At 38.4% G+C, this 5,739-nt stretch overlaps 1 pseudogene; it reads left to right on the top strand.

Moving 5' to 3' along the window:
• The first annotated feature begins 2,791 nt into the window (after window positions 1–2,791).
• On the top strand, window positions 2,792–5,739 carry LOC112180722 (annotated as a pseudogene).

The following is a 5,739-nucleotide window of genomic DNA, read 5'->3' as shown; positions in this document are numbered from 1 at the left end:
AATGTTGGTGTACCACCTGTCGCCTACCAATTTGTCTTATATGTATCTTCCAGCCGACGCTAAATGACAAATTATTAGTGCACATTTTGCCTCTGTTAAAAGCTGGAAAGAATTTTCCTTTAATATTAAGAACATGAGCCATGCATGCACACACAACTGGGAAAAGACTAATAATTATCCTCTAACCACAGATCGATACCGTTTAATTCCTTAATTAATATATAGGTGAGAGGAGAGTAGTTTTTTTAGGGGGACAATACATATGCAGGTAAACTAATTTAAGGAACACCATATGGCTACCATGCACCACCACGCCACCTTTGTTGCCACGTACCTCCGTCACCACGCTGGAACGTCTGCTAGGCAAGCCTCCCCTGCCGCGCCCATCAGTTTCACTTTACACATACGTGTACATATTTATATATTGTAATACATTCACATATCAGAATTCAAATTATACTGAATAATTTTGATATACGTCAAAATCTCTCATTTAATTCAACGAGAGTGTAGTTTGTAAAAATGAGACTGTGGATTTCAATCTCCTTAATAAAATCCAGATTATAAGTAAAAAAAAAAAAAAAAACAGTAAAAACCCGTTATATAGAAAACAATGTTTTGGCATTGGAGTTTTAGTAGAGAGTATAATTTCTAACTTGCGTGCTAATTTTTGCTAAGAACTTCTATGTTAATATTTCTTAATATGATTTTTTATTATAAATTGTGGATATAAATATATAATTGATTTTGTGTGTGTGTGTGTGTATATATATATACTTGTATGTTATCGTTTCTAATACCAAAAAATTTACAATATATTTGTTACCAAGAAAAATTTAGAGGTTATATGCAACTCTATTAGTACAATTGCGAAATTAATTAACTTCAAATCTTAGCCATTTATGAGAAACATTAATTCTTTAAAGATAAAAATGTAAGAGATCCAAGCAATTGTATTGTTTGGTAATTGGTTGCTCCAAATGTTCTTGCCAAACTAAACACAAATTTTAGCAACATGACCTATAGAGGGGAGCTAGATTTGAAACTTTGGGTGAGCATTACTCTTTTGTATTAGTATGTGGAGGATTGTGTAGGTAACTTCAGGCGGGTTTAAATGAAGTTTGGTGGATATGTAGCTGAAAATGTAATGCTTCATTTCCGTTCTTAATTCTTATTACTTAGTACTCAGGCTTTTTCGACTGTTCGTGTTAGGTACTTAACGTTCTTAATTATATATATATATATATATATATATATATATATATACATGGTCGGTCCTGAGATTCTAACGACCTGAGGCAAAGAATTAAAATGTGGCCTCTTAAGTAGATATAGATATATATATATATATATATATTTTCGCCAAATGATAATATAAAATCATGTGCATGTTTTGAACTCAATAAAAAAAAAGTGTTTTGATTAAATAAATTAAACAAAAGTAAAAGGAGAATATTGACTTAATTCAATGAAAAGGAAAAAAAAAGAGTGACACGGGTCAGAGAACTAAGGCTCGAACCTGGGTTGTGACTCGTAAGGTAGATAGAGTAACTGGGCTACCGCTGGTGCAAGATGATTCGATGTATCTTTTGTCAGCAAAAATCCTATATATCCATATATAGTATGATATATATATATATAATTAAACCTCGGAGGCCCCTGAAGACCAGTGGCCTGAGATGGCTGCCTCAAGCGGCAGCCCTCAGGGCCGGCCCTATATATATATATATATATATAAATATATATATATAAATATATATATATATATAAATATATACAGGCCCGTTTCAAAGAGGACGGCGATGCAGCACCGGCGTTCCAGGCGGCTTGGGGCTTGGAGGAGGGTTCTGGGCAGCATTCGAGGTCGGAGGAGGTCAGAGTTGCAGGTTTCTGGGCTGCGACCTCACCTGCAACTGTAGGTTTCTGGGCAACGCTGCAACCACGTCGCCGGCTACTCCACCGACTGCAGACCGGTTCGTCCGACCCCTGGCATCAGTCCGGCAAGCCCCGCCGCTCCGTCGAGCCTCGAGCAGAGCTGCAGCGTCGACGTCCGCACTTTAACAACAGTGCGGACGTCCTCTTTGGAATCGCTCCGTATATATATACAGATCCTATCCAGAGCGAAGATCCGCTTTGAAATTAATGTGTGAAGTTCGAGTTTTGGATCACTTTTCGGTCGCATATCCACATCTCGACCGTTCAGTTTTTAGGTACTAGTGTATAGATTATCTCTGCAAATTTTCAGCCAAATTGATGATCGTTAAGGTATCTAACTCGCTTAAACCAATGGACGGACTGAATCTATCAACTTGAACCGTACGTCCGTACTAGCTTTAAGGCAATTATTAATGCCTTAACGATCATCATTTTGGCTGAAAATTTGCAGAGACGATCTATACACTAGTACCTAAAAACTGAATGGTTGAGATGTGGATATATATGCGACCGAAAAGTGACCAAAAACTCGAGCTTCACACGTTAATTTTCAAAGCTGAGATCCGCTTTAGATAAGATCTATATATATATATATATATATATATATATATATATATATATTTATATATATATTCTAGACTAGCTGTAAATGTTGCGTGTAAGATCAAATTGTGAAATTTATAATGAAGATTCGGCTTTAGGTGCATGCTCTCTAATTTGAAACAAAATACAATTTTTTCAAATCAATACAATAAAAAACAAAACAGTCTACGTATACTTATAAAGAGAATCTTCCTTATCTAAGACATTTTCTATTGAATCTGTATTAAAATTTGAAGTCTTTTCTTTAGTATTTCCAGTCGGCCTTGCTTCAGAGAATCAAACATGTCAAGCTTAATTGGTATATACAAAGTCAGGCATATTGTCATTTTTCTAGTAAACAAAGACTTGAACGACAATAAAATGTCAAGCAAGTCTCTCTGGCATTTGTGTCAGAGATGGCTGATGGTCCCTCTGCTCATTCGGCTACAAATACAATGCATCCCTTATACCGCCACGTAGCAGTGATTGGTGCCGGTGCCAGCGGATTGGTGGCGGCACGTGCGCTCCGGCATGAAGATCACAGCGTAGTAGTGTTTGAGCGAGGTGACCAAATGGGTGCTACGTGGGTGTACACCACAGAAGTGGAGTCCGACCCAATCGGTCTCCACCCAAACAGAACCATAGTCCACTCGAGCATGTACCAGTCTCTCAGGACCAACCCTCCCAGAGAGATCATGGGGTTCCGGGACTACCCATCTGCGGCCAAGGAACAAGATGAAGAGAGAGACCCGAGAAGGTTTCCGGGTCACAGAGAGGTGTTGAAGTACTTGAATGACTTCGCCGGCGAGTTTAAGATTTGTGAGATGGTGAGGTTTAATTTGAGACTCAGGTGGTGTTCGTGGGTTTGGTGGAGGGTGGCAAGTGGTGAAGTGGATGGTTAAGTCCAAGAGCAAGACAAGTGATGACGGTTTCGAAGAGATTTATGATGCTGTGGTTGTTTGTTGTGGGCATTATACTCAGCCTCGTGTTGCAGAAATTTCTGGTACGAGTCAATATCAATCATATATACGGAGCTAGCTTTACTCATTCTTCTGTCACTATACTGAATTCTTCTGAGGTTGCAATTTCAATTGCATTATTAGTTTGTAGTATATGTTTGGATTATGTGGCTCGATACAATCTAAAAATGTGCAGAGAAAAAGTCTCACATTAAAAAAGAGATAATGTTAAAAATATATATAAGTAATTAGATTACTCAAAATTGTACTTATAGATATTTTGAGTTAAAAAATCACACCTGTTTGGTCCAAGGTGGTTAATTAATTGATACTAATATCGGTATTTTGTCTAAATTAGGAATGGAGCTACAAGAGCATACAACAAAAATAATTTGGTTCTTACATATTTTTTTTCTTTAAAGAGAATCAAATGATTTCACTCTTACCTCTATGATGGTTCTTACATGTTTCTCCGTCCCTTTAATATTGTCAATTACATTATTTTCAGATATCACTACATGAAAACGGAGGCAAATTCACAGCCACAACTATCGGACTCCTGAGCCTTTGCGAGATCAGGTCCGTCACACTTCTACCTTCTGTAAAATCTTGTAGCTAGGTTGTGTTCTCATAACTTGCTAATGTGAGAATATATGAGAAACAAAGCAACTTGATAAGCAGGTCATGGTAGTTAATATGGTAGGACTACTTTAACTGTTTTTCTCAGCAAAACAAAAAAAGTACTGCTTTAACTGTTTTTTTTTTTTGGTATTCTTTGGTGGACGTTAACTTCGATTATTCGGTGCCTGCTTTGCATAGGTTGTAATTATGATAGGGAGCTCCTATGGTGCTGTTGATATAAATTCGGGACATAGCTGGAGTTGCCAAAGAGGTCCACATTTCATCCAGATCTGTTGCTCCCGAAACCACTGAGAATTGTTAACAAGAATAAGCCTGGCTTTCAAACCATGTGGCTTAACGCTATGGTAATATAATACCCATAATAAGAATCAATTTTGGTGTCTGCGTGAGAAGTTTGGGACTAATGATATAATCTAAACCGACGCAGATTAATAGTGGCTATGATAACATGTGGCTTCACTCTGAGGTAAGACAACTCACCAAATCAAGAATTTCGGCTACTATGAGGAGAAGTCGTTAACTTAAGATATAATCGAACCTATGCGCAGATTAAAAGTGTCCATGAAGATGGTAGTGCTGTTTTCACAGATGGGAGTGTTGTTGATCGTTGCTGACACCATTCTTCACTGCACAGGGTATACTTGCTTTGTGTACATACATGGTATCTGCCAGCCATAATCAGCACTCATACTAGACCACCTCACTTTGTCCAATTGGCCTTGACGGTGTGACCCCAGGAACGCGGCAAGCCAACCTTCACCGACAAACCAGTTCTAGGCCGAAACACGCCTCGACGCACCGCCACGCGCCACCCAAAGTCATCCCTGCAGAAAAGACCAAAAGTCATCAGACTGAAGCATATCAGTCCCATATCGAAAACAGGACTGAGGTAACTCACTATTCCACCTATAAAAGGTCAAGTTCTCTCTCTTCATTCATTACGCATTTAATAGCTACCAATTGCTACTCTGTCAATACAAATATATTGCCTAACTTTAGCATCGGATGAGCGAAGACAGCCAACCGCGGTCTCCCCTCTTGACGCCGTTGTATTTCTTTTGACAGATAGTGGGACTTTGCGAACTCACAACATATGGAAGATTGGATCCTTGTCCACATTATTGAAAGCCGACACCTTGTGGCTGTATTCTGAGCATTAACACTTTCTAATGTGAAGTACTGCAACAAAAATTAGAGCAAATAATAATCTAAGTTTTTAATTTTCCTTTCAAGGTACAAATATCTTTTCCCTTTTCTTGAAACCAATGGCATTGTAACCGTGGATATGGGGATGACAAGCGTGTCGAGCCACTATTCAAGCATGTCTTCCTTGGCACCATAGCTTTCTTTTGTCAGGGTACCATGGAGGCTGTGTTTCTCTTCTTTGAATTGCATGCCGCATTTTGGTTGTATCTTTATTCGTTTTCATATGGGTTGATGCAATAATACTAACATTTCATGGCCATTGCAACAGATTGTTTGTTTCCCCAGTTTTGAACTTCAAAGCAAGTGGATAGCAGGAGTTTTGTCAAACCAAATTGCGCTTCCATCCAAAGTGGAGATGATGGAGGATGTCAAAGCTTTCTACTCTTCACTTGAAGCTTCTGGCAAACCTAAACGA

The sequence above is a fragment of the Rosa chinensis genome, chromosome 7, assembly GCF_002994745.2.
Source record: "Rosa chinensis cultivar Old Blush chromosome 7, RchiOBHm-V2, whole genome shotgun sequence".
Taxonomy (NCBI): domain Eukaryota; kingdom Viridiplantae; phylum Streptophyta; class Magnoliopsida; order Rosales; family Rosaceae; genus Rosa; species Rosa chinensis.
This window is presented reverse-complemented; position numbering and strand designations above follow the sequence as displayed.